Consider the following 13311-nt stretch of genomic DNA (forward strand, 5'->3'; position numbering starts at 1 on the left):
TACAGTCCAGGACTGGTACCTACCTCCACCTTTGCACGTCAGCCCTAACCTAAAACACTACAATTAATCCAGGCTCCTAAGTAGAAAGCCACTGAAAGCTGCAAGGTTTTTCTGGTACAGATGGCCAGTGAAAAAAATAGCCCATGACCAAAAAACATGGCTCAGTCATTTTTTTTTTAGCATTATTTTAGCAATTTCAGTCATTTTTTTAGCATTCTTTATTTACATTGCTAGCAGATCATTCTCAGTGCTCGGCTTCTGCTCTGTTCACCCCTTCCAAAAACGTTTTAAAGCTCCCATGCAGAAGAACCACCCCCAAGCATTTCCCCCTCCACCCAACCAACCCTAGGGCTGTTGAAATAACCATTCGAAGACGAGCATCTAGAGCCCCGAATGGAAAGTTGAACCCAAGTAGCAAGACTTGGGTTGGGGCTGGTTTTTATCTATTGGCCACCTGTAGCAGAAAACCCTTGCCTCCTTCAGCCTTTGTTACCCTTCGGGGCTTTGTCCTAAAGGTTAATAAATATGAGGACTGGGGTCAGGGGAAGAGGCTGCAAACCCAAGTTTTCCCTCTGAGACAACACCCTGCCAGCAGCACCAATGCCAAGGTGCCCCAGCGTGAATACCCGGGCTGATGTCTGTCACAGGGAGAAATGAGATATCCAGAGAACAAGGTCCTAAACCACACAGGGCTTTGGAGGCTAGAACTGTGCTGGTGCTTAAGTAGATTTATGTCGGGAGCACATGGAGCCAACTTGTCTCAGCTCCGCACGGACCCCCAGGACAAATCCACCCGCTTCCTAGAAAAGTCTGCTGCAAGGATCTCAGTACTTTGAAACCCCGTGATGACAACAGGGGATGGAGCAGCAGACACAGTGTGTCGCAGACCAAACTGAGACTCTAGAGCCATCCACCCCTCGTGGAAACACGTGCCCATCGATCCCAGACTGGCCTTATCAGCCATCTTCAGACCCACGGATAAGGCAAACATAAGTTGACCATCATCCTTGACTGCAAGGGATTGCTGCCGATGATGATGTTTGCATGTGTGCACATGCACACAGCCCAAGATTTCACGAGCTGACACTTACTTTACCAGATCCTTCAGCTCATGAAAGCTTGCGCAATATATATATAATAGTAGTTAGTTAGTCTATAAGGTACAAATCTATCCTACCTTCTCCATGAAAATAGTCACTCAGAAACATTGCCAGCTGTTGCAATTCAAGAAGACAGGCCTCTTCAACCCGACTGGCTGATGTCAGCTGTAAGGCAATAAAGGGGACTGAAGTAGTCCAGCACAGGCTGATGGAGACACGATGCTATAAGCCTCATTTGCTCTGGTTTTCCACTGCTTCATTAGGATGGAGCTTGAAACAGCTGGGCAGACATTCAGTCTGCTCCATGCCCAAGCCCACCCCAGCAAGCAGCACTTCCCGTGCTTACAGTCTGAGATGCGAGTTTGTTTTAGAGCAGCACTACACAACCCCAATGGCTACATGAAGCGTGCTCCCCTGATCCCTGCACAACTTGTGTAGCGCATGGCCTGCAAGCATCCCCTGGGGAAGGGACAAAGACAGAGAGACACCTGTGCCCTCAACTTCTCCCGGGTCAGCAGAGCTGGCTGGCTGCAAAGGGGAGGAGTGCTGCACCTCTGAAGGGCACCAGGCATCCTTGGGTCACAAACCTGCACAGCCCAGTCCTGCCAATAGGACAGCGCTGTAACCCTGAAGTAGTAACCAGAGACAATGACAACCAGCAACACTAGCACCCCAAAATAACTTCCCAACAAGAGCCCACCAAGGAAGCCTCCCCAAGAGCATAAGCCTACGTGAGACTCCTTCCACTGGCTGAGTGGGAACCCCTGGAAACAGATACTGCGCTGAAAGCCTAATCCTTCGAGCCGGTATTTAACTCTTTGCATTACGATCAAACCCCGGTGTGGTAACTCTTTCTCTAGGGCCCATTAACTGGCAGCTAATAGTGTTAACACCATTCAAAATCTTTTCATCAAAGCCTTGCTTTCCCACCAAAATGGCTTTCTGACAAAACCAAGATTTTGGTCAAAGAACAGTTTCATTGAAAAAGCTCAAACTAAGAAATCCCCGCTTCCATCCACCAAAAATGAAATGTTTTTGCATTTAAAATCTAAAAACAAAAATGGTTTTTCCGTTGCCAAACATTTATTTAAAAGTTTTCTTTTTTTTTTCTTTTAATGAAACCTCCCAAAAATTATAAGGAAACTTTGAATGCATCTTTCAAAAAAAAAAATGTTGGAAAAATACGTTTCTCAACTACATTTATACACAGGCTTGTAAGGAAGGCACTGCTATGGGAGAGTGAAAGCACCAAGACCTAGAACTCAGCCAAATCACTTCTTTCATCCATCAGTCATTTGTACGTAGACACATCACCATCGTGCTCATCATGCATGCTTTCTCCACCCTGCAATGAGAGCTTCCTTTAGGGCTGCTCAAAAGAAATGTTGTGGAAGGGAAATCATTTCTCCCCAACTTCAGCCCCCATGTACAAGTCATCCCAGGTCTGAAAGAGGTCTCCCTTCTGAGCTTCTTGGGGTAGACCTACACTCCGTCCTGGGGAGAAACGCACTCAAGTTCATCCCATCCATCCACTCTTAGTTGCATGCATCAAACCCAGAAATGCCGTGGTGAAGCCACACCAGCTATATCTCAACCACGCTAGGAGATAGAGGTCCTGAGATCAGCCTGGTGGACTTCCACCAGAGCAGCTTCCAGGTTTTGACGTAGCTATACATGTCCATACTGGAAAGAAATCCCCAAATGCCAGAAGCAAGGCTCATGAGACCTGACCCCACTGTCCTCAGCAGAGCCCTGGCAAGTGTGACTTGGTCCTGGAGTCCCTGGGCCACAAGACATGTCTACCCAGTGGGCAGCAGCATGACATGGAGGAAAATTTAAGTTGTTTGCAGGGGAAGTGGTTTCAGTTTTTTTATAAGCTCCTTCCACATCAGACCGGCGAGAGGGTCTCCATTTGACCAACAAGACCCAGCTTCTCTCCTTGCCCGTTCTGGTGTCACCTGACACAACAATGAACTCACCTGACAGCCGAGACTTGCAAATTCTCCCCAAACGTCCTATATTCCGCAGCCATAAATTGCACAATACCACCAACTAGGGCCAACCAAAATGGAGGAAGGAAAAACACACAACCATCCCCAGGAAGAGCACACACCAACTGCTGAAGCTTCCTTAGCCTGACGAAGGGTTTTTGAACCCGAAAACTTGCTTAATAACTATTCTCCAACCATTTGGGTTGGTCTAATAAAAGATATCAGATTCACCCAAGGAACCTTGTCTGCCTATGTCCTTAGACCAACACGGCTACAACCCAAACCCCTACAACCATCCCCAAACATTCAAGTGTCTTTTGTATCCCAGGATTGAACATAGACCCATTTTTCATTACCAACATTTAAATTCACCAAGAAGTGCCTTCCATCATCAAAAATGTTGGCAAATAAACCCTTTTTTTAAAAAAAAATTGTGAAAATTTCAGAGACAAACTTTGAGAAGGTCAAGAGCTTTTCTTCCCCAAAGGACTGCTTTTCTGATGTAGGTATTTTTCATTTGGGACATGCCGGCCACCTCGGTTCCTGACGCATTTCAAAGACGGGAATGGAGAAATGGCAGCTGGCTGAAGACAAGGGAAGAAGAAAGAGGTGCTGGGTGGGCTGAATATTCCCATGAAAGCTAAATCCAGAGAGGCAGCACAAGACCTAGGCATGACTTCATCTCCACTCAAGACCTGATGACCGAAATGGGACTAGCTGGCACATAAATCATGTCCTGGCCTTCTGCACAACGATGATTTGATACTTCAATTAAGTTAGGCAGGGTGTAACGCCGCTTATAGCACAATAGCAAGGAAGTCCCAAATGATGCCAAGCGCTCTCCTTCATCAGAACCTTCCCTTCCTGGATCTGAAAGTGGTTTTTAATGAATCATTTTCATAATCCCTGAGAAAGACAGATGCTATGCCTCTTTGGAGAAGCGTAAACTGATGCCCAAATAGACTAAGCAATGAGTCTGCTGGACTGGAGAAGCAGAACTTGGAAAATCCTGACTTCCAGCACCTTGGCTTAATCCACCCAATGTTTTGGACTGGACAAAATGTGACTCCAGATAGAAATGACTCAGCTCTAATGAAGCTCGTCTGTTAAAAAAAGAGAGGGAGAGAGAGGTTCTGCTCTACAAGGACTCCACTGTACTAGCCTTGAAATGCAACAGCTCCCCAGCACACCTCCTCCCCAAATTTTCCGAAAACAAAAACACCAAACCCCAGATTTTCCCCACCATGTCCAATGGTGCCGTTTCCAAATGTCATGTAAACACCCTCTTGCACCGTTCCAGTGTCAGCCCCCTGGTCATTCTTGCATGAGGGATGGAAAACACAGAGGGAGATCTGTATGTACCTCCAGGTGACGGGGCCACCCTCGCCTCCCTGCCACCCACCCCAGTTGTGCTCCAGGCCTCACCAACTCCTGTCCACTGAACACAACCCCACATATTTCGCTAACCTCAGACATTTGGATGGGGAAGGCTATGGATGAAAGAAAAAAAAAAAGTCCAAGGTGGAACCACAATGTTTATAAAATGGGTCACTGAATTATACATAAAAATATTTTCCTTGTGGATGCAATTACTTCCTGGACTTGTTATTCCACAGATGCTTAAGTTCGCCTCAAGCAACTCCAATAAATGCTTTACAGTCTGCTAGATCAACAGTAGCGATGTTGGAGTGAATTGAATAGCACTGTTTCAAATTTGTCAGAAAACCACACAGTGTTTTCATGCGCACGTTTCAGAAACCCAAACAAAATTATTCTCAACCATCGTGCTCCCTTTTGTTGCACTTTTAATGTGTTTCACATTAGCTCCTTTAGACACAGCCAGGGCACTGAGGGTCCAGGAGATTTGAGCAAGTGCTCTCAAAAAGTCATATCCTTCAGCAAAGAGAATTTTTTTTTCCTAATCCCCCATTCCTTTCATATAAAAATCTGGTCTAACCATCTCACCTGAAATTTCTGCCTCATTCTGTGAAGTCTGGCTCATCTTCTATACACTTATATATTCACGGCGTCTGATATAGGCAGCAGGATGTGTAGAAGGCTTAGGAGACTTCACAGGGGAAATGAATTTGTGGAAGTGGTTGCAGGATGCATGAAAAATGAGACCTGAGATTCCTCCTTACCTGCCATGTCAGCTTAAGGGCAGGTGATGGAGAGTTCAGCGCTCTACGCTGTTACGCGACCCAGGGCCACCTACCCCTGAGATACAAAATGATTTCCACAGGGGCCCTGCCAGATTAGTTTTAAAGGTGCGCCGAAATAAAAGCAAAGCAAATACACTTCTTCAGTGAAATCATTTATCCCTCGTTATTAAAAAACAAAGGCGGTGTTTTAGAGTTAATGGCCCCAAATGCTGCGGTATCACCATTCTGGGGATGCACCGCTCCCTCTTCCAGACAAGAGGACTCGTGGGGAAGAAATCTATTTGCCGGTCCTTCTGCTTTTTGCCTGCTTTGGAGATCAATATGTAAAGCTGCTGAATAGCTTCTGGCTGGCACGTGGTTACCTAAAAATGGAGGCGTTCGCCTGAAATTGGTACATTTGTGCAATTGCGGACAATGATTCCTCATGACCTCCCAGTCACAGAAAACCAATTACTACTGAAGCTGTATTAAAGGACATCAATTAATGTCACTGAAGGACTTCTGAACTGTACGGTCTTAATACAGATGGGCTTGAACCAGAACATGAAACCGGATCTCCACCCTTCATGCTATGGTGATTGAAAATCCAGAGTTGAACTTCACTCCGAGGCCCAGACGCTGGGTTTGAAATCCAGGTGCTACAGCCAGCACGAGTTTTGCACAAGCCCATTTCTAATCGTGAATGATTCCAGGCTCCTGTATATTCTGATTTCCCAAGGGTTTTGGTGCCTGGCCTCCGTCTGAGTGAGGGGAAATGGCACCCATGCTTACACGTCCCCGTGCTTTGCCAGGCAACACGCCGGCATCAGCACACAGGCCTGAGACTCGGTACCCCCAAAAGGGGTCAGTGGGGAAAGATGAACCTGGGGTTCAGCCAAAGTCTACTGCTACATCAGTGAGTCTTTCTCCTAAATTCAGTGGTCTCCTAACCAGGACCCTACTCTGCAAAACCAGTCACCACTTAGCACTTGCAAAGTGGATATTCTCCCTATCTAAAACCCTACCCAAAGGGCTCCTTTTACTGCTGGCTTCAAAGGACTGTGAACACTAAAGGCGCCTACACATGAGTGCCAAGGCTGCTCTGACGAAAAGGCGCATCTACACATGCACTTAATGCGCATTAGCCTATTTTAATACTTACTAAAGCATCACTAAAAAAAATGTGCTCTTTAGTTAATGCACATTAAGGCAGGCTAATGCACATTTTCCTAGTACCTCACAATGGAGGTACTAGATTTAATGTGCATTAACTAAAGCGTGTTACTGCACGTGTAGACACATTTGTAAGTGACGTGGGAGTGTTTTATTGGCAGACCTTGTATAAATATGTAGCATGGTATAGTTACACCAGCAAAACAAATGCATCCCTGGTCAGGAAATATCCAGGACCAGTTCAGACAGTAACAGGTGGATGCAGCAAGAATATCCTTCTACCAGGGCTCTAATAGAGCAGATATGTGCCAATTTTTACCCACAAGCTATTTCAGGAGAAAGATAAATGGGTTAAAATGTTCCAGCGAAAACAGCCTTGTAAAATGTTCCTCACCCTCCTGCTCCAAAGACAAAGCTCGACCTCCCATTCCCCCCTTATATGGAAATCCCAGTTCATCGCTGCCTTTTTATAGAACGCCACTACAATCCCTTCTCCCTCCACCCCCCGGTGCCCCTTTTTCAGCAGCAGCAGGCCAAAGAATTGGAGAACTCAGATGCTCGGCTTGCACACAATGCAGCCGTGCCCACAGCCCTAGGGCTCATACAAGCGGTTGTCTCATCCTTTCCCCACAGCAGCAGCTGAGGCCATTGCGTAGTGCCTAGTCCAGCACAAGCATGCAGCTAAGTGCCTCCAGCTGCTGAGTTTGGAGGAGTAACAACCAAAAGAAAGCCAGAGAACACCAATGGCATGAAAGATGCCTCACCCCTACCCCCAAAACAGCACCGCTCTGGGGCCAAAGCTCTCTGCTGACTTTAATGGGCTCTGGAAGAGCCTCCAGGTGCCGATACACATGCAGGGAGGCCACTCCAACATGCTGTAATTACGGCGCATTGGAGCCCTGCTGCGAGCGTGGCAATTACTGCGCTCCAGCATCACATGTATCAGCATCCCTGCACTGAAAAATGGTGGTGTGGGTGCTTTAAAGTGCCCCCACAGCCATTTTTCAGTTCAGAGGCGCTGATACACATGACACTCTGGGCACTTTAATTAGAGTGTTTTTCAAAGCCATGCTAATTAAAGCACCACCCCCCCCCCAAAAACATGTCTATAAATTCCCTCAGGGTCACACCCTCCAACACACCCCCCAGCCATTTCCCCCAGTGGTGTGCATCCCGAGCCTCCAACACACACCCCAGCCATTTCCCCCAGTGGTGTGCATCCCGTTGATGAAGGGGCAGGTCTGGATTCTGGTTGTAGCCTATCCCCGAAGAACCACAAGGTCATAACCAGGTGTTTGCAGCAAGAGCCCATCTGTTCCTCTCCGCCCTAACACACGGACCCTGCGTATCATGAACAATGCGTGCCTCTGGGAGCTGGTGGGGCATGGCTGTGCTGGCGGCGGCAGCGAGAGCGCGGTGGCAGTAAGCACAGAGCTCCCGCGGATGCCACCAGTGCTGTCGGGGGTGCGGTGAGCACCGACCAGGGGTCAGTGACCACCCACAGGCACCACTGGCAGTGTCATCAGTGGCCAGCGGCGATCACAGACCGCCCACAGACACCACTGATGGTGTCGGTGATGCCTTTTTATAAGGGGTGCACCGCCACACTCAGGGGGTGCACGTGCACCTGCATGCACTCCCTACGCGTCACCCCTGCTGTGTATGAAACACCTGGTGTAGGCAGGGGGGATAAAGGCAGACAGACCTCTTAGAAGTTGAAAGCTGACTTCGGGCAGCTTTTTATTGTCCTGTATTAGCCTCACAAAGTTTCCTTGAGTGACGAGTAAAAACCAGAGAGGAAAGAACCGGGGTAAATCCAGCATGAGCTAGCGCTTTAATGCTATGGCAATGGCACGTATGCTGGGCAGACAGGGGCTAAGGCAAGAACAGGAGAAAAAGCCAAAGAGCCAGCCACCCCCTCAACAGAGACGTGCCTTATCCATTGCCTCCAGAGCGGGAGAGTTCAAAGAGCAGTGGGCAAGGGCTATTTCTTTCCATTCCCATCCATCCCCTGCCAAGCCAAGAGTGTTTTCTGGTGCCGTCTCCAAACCAGCTTGAACAGAGGTTTCTCCCACCTCCTCCCTTCAGGGCAACAGAGCCCCTTCTCCCCATCACACCTTGTATAACACAACCGCTTCAGGCCCTGACTACACTAGGCCCCATCAGTGCAGAGAGGCCTGGTGGGAGGCAACCCCAGCTCCAAAACACTTGCACAATAAATAGACGGGACAGATGAAGCAGGGAGCAACAGCTGAGGAGTGGGAGAGCAACGAGATCCACACCACAGACAGACCTCTGCTGCCGTGAGGGTCGGGGACGTGAAGGGGTGCAGCCCCAGGCTCAAGCAACTGCAGTGCCAGACTTCCCTAGTCGAGATGTGACTATACTACTGGGAGGGCTTGTTTCTCCATGAAGGGTTGGTTTTGCTGCCCCAGGCCAAAAGCTCGTCTTTGCTTGCATAGCTGCATATCTGCTAGGAGCACCTTGCCAGAAGAAAGGTCTGATATCCTTTGCAAGCAAAACGTGTTTCATGCTGGAGAAATTTAGGGCCTCTGACTGGAGCACTGTCAGTGCTGGGGACAACACGCTTCATACCAGGCGGCAGCAAAATGTGCCCAGTTTAATACTGGGGCAAGGAATCCAGCTGCCAGCGCTGCCCACTGCTTGGGGGAAAGGGTGATGCCTCGCTCGGAGGCTGAGCACAGCGCTTGCCGGCTCTCTTGCCCAGGTGCTGATGCTGTTGCCCTTGGACGCCAGGGTCCCAAATCAAGTCTCCTCCCAAGATATCCCACATAGACACTTTCTTTGTCCCAGCAAGCAGGTGGCCGCCCACCTTGGTTTTCTCCATTTTGGCAGGGTATCCTGAATCTTGAAGTGAAGAGCCAAACCTGTGCGTGTCCTGAAATAGCTTTGGGACCAGCTGCTAACTAGAGTCACCGGCTCACCCCGCCGGTGGGCTTTCTTTTTAATTAGCAGTAGCACATGAGATGTGTCCCCCACAGAACAAAGGTTGTGATGCTGCAAAACTCAGAGGTCCCCAAACCCTGCAAGCCGTGAAGTGCCTTCACATCAGAACTGAGCTGAAACCAGGGGCGTACCCCAAAGTTGCCTCCAGTCCAGATGCTAGGAGCCCGGTTATATGTGACCCGCTTGCAAGCCCCTTCTCCCCCCCACCTCACTGCCCACCTTGTCCTTTGCATTAGCAAACACAAGCTGAGGAGTCTTTGCAAACCCCAGACCAAACCACCCCTGGCTTTGTCCATGTCCTTGGGCTGAAGGAGATATGCCCCATACACTACAGAGCGAGAAACGTGCAGGACTGCCAGCTCGGAAATGTTATAGCCAGGACCGCTGACTGGTCTGGTAAATCATTTATCAGGGTGCCCCCCTTCCCCCTTCAAAAAATGTCCCTATAAATGTATTTTATTGGCATGCACTGCTCTGAAACAAGCGTGCTCCAAATGCTTGAGGGACGGTCTAGAGGCACGCTCAGCCTGTCGTGGTCTCCTGCGGGGGAGATGGGGAAGCCAGCCTGGATGACAGACCCCAGAGCTGAGGGGCTGGCCCTATCCAGACTGGCCCTATAAAGACTGGCGTCAGCAAGAGCACGGACCCTCTGTGCCCCCGCTGTTCTCCAGGGGGGAGCATTTCCCAGACGGTCTGCACCTGCACTGCCAACCCCAGCCCTCCTCCCTAAGACTGAGGCAGCAGTCACCCCTCGGGCTGGCAGCAAGAGGGATAACAAAATAACTGCCCCGCTTCATGGGGCACTCGCCCCCTTGATGTAGGGTCGGTTTCCTGCCTTCTGCGGGAGTAGTCCTGCAACCTCGGAGCAGTGTTGCCTAGTGAATCGAGCACTGGACTGCAACTCGGGTGACTCGGGTTGGATCCCTGCCACTAACCCTTTTGGGTAACCTTGGGCAAGTCACTTCACTGCTCCATGCCTCAGTTTACCCATTCTGCAGCACACAGATAACGCTATTGTCCTGCTCTGTAAAGCACTTTGGGATTGGCAGGCAAGAAGCAAGGTCTTGTTATTTTATTTTACTGCGTCTCCCACGCCAGGGTAGAAGATGAGGCCTGATATACAGGTCCCTGCCCCACCCAGGCCTCCCCAAAAAATAAACCCAAGTCCTTCCTAAGGCTCCTCAGCCCGTACGCAGCCACCGCGTTCAAGTCCGCTCCAACGAGGCGCGTAGCCCTGCCACTATGTCGATATAACACACTCCCAGCTGTAATGTACACAGTCTGCCTAGGAAGTTAAATAAAAGGGCCCCGGAGGGAAAGTATTGGCATTTTTATTTGGGATTAGGTCCCAGCACATCTTAATTTTCAATTCAACCGCCGATGAAAAGAAACATAAAATAAAGTAAGAGCCAACAGTGGAGAGGAGGGAGAAGGCCAGGCCTGGACCTGACCAGGGCCCTCAGGAATCAGCCACAGAAAAAACGTTAACATTCCTCGGCTGGGCGCTTGCCAGGAGGCAAAGCACTTAAGGAGCCTGTAATATAATAAACGATGAATACACATATGGTCTGTGGGTCCCAGGGCTGCTGCCGGAGCCGGAGGGAGGAAACCTGTCCTGAGCTGCTTCACCACCTTGGTGCTATCACTCCCGTCATAGCTTGGGTGAGAGCATCCTGACTGCTTTGTTTGGGGGGCGATGAAGAGGGGCGAGCGGGAGGACGGAGACATCTAATTGCCCCGCTGTCTTGAGGTCACCTATAGGAATGAGAGGATTCACAGCTGGTCTCCAAAAGCGCGGTGCGGCATGGCACAGGGGTGATGCCTCTTCCCTTTCCACCCAATCCTTTACAGCATTAAACGAAGCCGCACCAGGACCTCAAAGCCTATGGTCACACCTGCCCTGCCCAGCTCCAAATGCTAACACGCTCCAGCTGAAAATCCAGGTGTCCATCATCCAGACACCTTCCCCAGTCCAACTAGCCTGAACTGGGCTCATTTGATGCCAAAAAGAAGCAGCAAACACCAACCGATGCTTAAGAAAAGCACCTGGTCCCATGGGAATATGATGCTTCATGGAGTCAAGATTACGTCTTATGGAGTCCACTACGCCGTCCACAACAGCAGCAAGCTGGGGGAAAATCAAACACTTCCCTAAGGGACAGTTATACCATAAACCAACCAGGATGCAAACTTCCTCCTACCCCTTTCCCAGGTAGCTGGGAGCGCTCTCACGTCCTGCAGCAAAGACACCGATAGCCCTATGTGCGTGTAAAAACACCCAATGAGTGAAAAACTCCAGTGGCCGCTTGAGCAGTTCCAGACAAATGCAGGTTGTGCGGGCATCACGGGTCACTTGTCCCAACCACCAAGAAGATCAGGAAGGGGAAATGGTTTTCAGTTCAAACTGCAAAGGGAAAAATTCCTCCCCATTACATTATTCTCTATGGAAGATGACTCTGCCCTGCGTAGTCTCTGCTGGATCTATGCTTGGAGCCTCCGTTGAGCTCCTGGGGGGCTCTGCCGAGGGATCCATCCACTACGTTGATCAGGAAAAGGATAGGATGTCACATCTCCTAATCATTGGGGAACATGCGTGATGAAGTGTCTTCATACCCCCTCCCAGGAAGGACGATGGGCTTCCACGCAGCATTTCAGATTGCAATGAAAACAGGCCGTGGCAGAGATTGCAAAGATACCAAGCAGAGCACTTGACTGGGATCCCAGCAGGGGAAGCAACCTCTCACCTCTCATGATTCAATGCACTGTCAGGCAAAGAGCTTGGACAAAGGGGTTGATCTGCCCCCAGTGCAGTCACCAAACGCAGTAAGGTGGAAAATGGAAGAACGAGACAAGAGAAAACAGAGAGCCCCGACTTGCAAGGATGAGGATGGGGATGGGGAATCTCTTCCACTCCACTCCAGGAGCAGGACCAAGGGTGAAGAGCGGGACTGGGCAGCCAAGCACCTCGTTAACATGACAAGCATCGAGCTCATACCATGTCTCTGCAGATGCATGCCTCTTAGCCCTGGATTGCAATGCCGCCTCGCTGTCAGCTCTTGCTTCATAACCCTGGCACATACTTCGAGAACCAAACACAGTCCACTCCGTGCCTTCCCGACCCGCCTGATTTTGCTATTTGCTCTGCTCTGCGCTTTAGGTACAGTACCATGCTTTAAAACAGACAAACTTTTCAATCTGTTCCTCATTAGGAGGGGCAGACAGCCCAGCGCAAGAGTCTGAGAGCTAATCTCCTTTCCAGTTGGTATCCGTCAGCAGATGTACAACAAGTGGTGAGATATTTTAGAGGGCATGTGTGACAGAGGCTTTAGGTTTTCCACCCACAGGGCTAGGGTCATGTTGCTAAGGGCTTGGGCTAATGTACATCTTGGGTTGAACCTCCTCTTGGTCCCATTTTTAACATTGCAGCGGAGCTCCAGCGAGTGGCTATTGTCTGAGCTCTGCTCTGGTATGCCGGGATGTTAGTTTATTTTACTAAGGTCTTTTTTGGAAGGAGCGGTGATGAAGTTAACAGCCTAAGAGCCATAATTGACCTATATTAAATCAAGGAAATGATATGTTTTGTTTTGCGTTTTTTTTACAAAAATCATATTAAACAGAAAAAATACACACAGAGGGAAAGAAGAACTAGACAGAAGAGTCCTCAGGGGAAGGGGTGTGGGGGAGACTTTTTTTTATCCCAAAAAAATCCAATTTCTCCATCCCCCAACACACACATAAACCAGCTTCAGTTCAAACTAACCAAAGCAGGTGACGTGATGTGCATGTACAAACGCAGGTGGCTCAAACAGAAAACAGGCTGGCGAAGCAAAGATGCTTGGAGACGGATCAGATCCAATTCACCTCTACGCCTCCATTTCAAGGCAAGGGAAGAAGGCCTCGTTGGTGTATTTACAGGATTTTCAAGGTACACAGGGGATC

At 49.4% G+C, this 13311-nt stretch overlaps 1 protein-coding gene across 2 annotated transcripts in view; it reads right to left on the bottom strand.

Annotated features, from left to right (window-relative positions):
- The window catches only part of ADAMTSL2 (ADAMTS like 2), a 130258-nt gene that overhangs the window by 95840 nt on the left and 21107 nt on the right, over positions 1-13311 (bottom strand). Inside the window, exon 1 of one of the 2 annotated variants that reach the window (XM_025211297.1) lies at positions 1178-1215. The exons of the other annotated variant lie outside the window; for it this stretch is intronic. The gene's annotated coding sequence lies outside the window, so the exon portion shown is untranslated. Of the gene's footprint in view, positions 1-1177; positions 1216-13311 lie in introns of those variants that run through there. 2 annotated transcript variants of the gene reach the window in all.

This window comes from Alligator sinensis, unplaced genomic scaffold (assembly GCF_000455745.1).
Source record: "Alligator sinensis unplaced genomic scaffold, ASM45574v1 scaffold829_1, whole genome shotgun sequence".
Lineage (NCBI taxonomy): Eukaryota > Metazoa > Chordata > Crocodylia > Alligatoridae > Alligator > Alligator sinensis.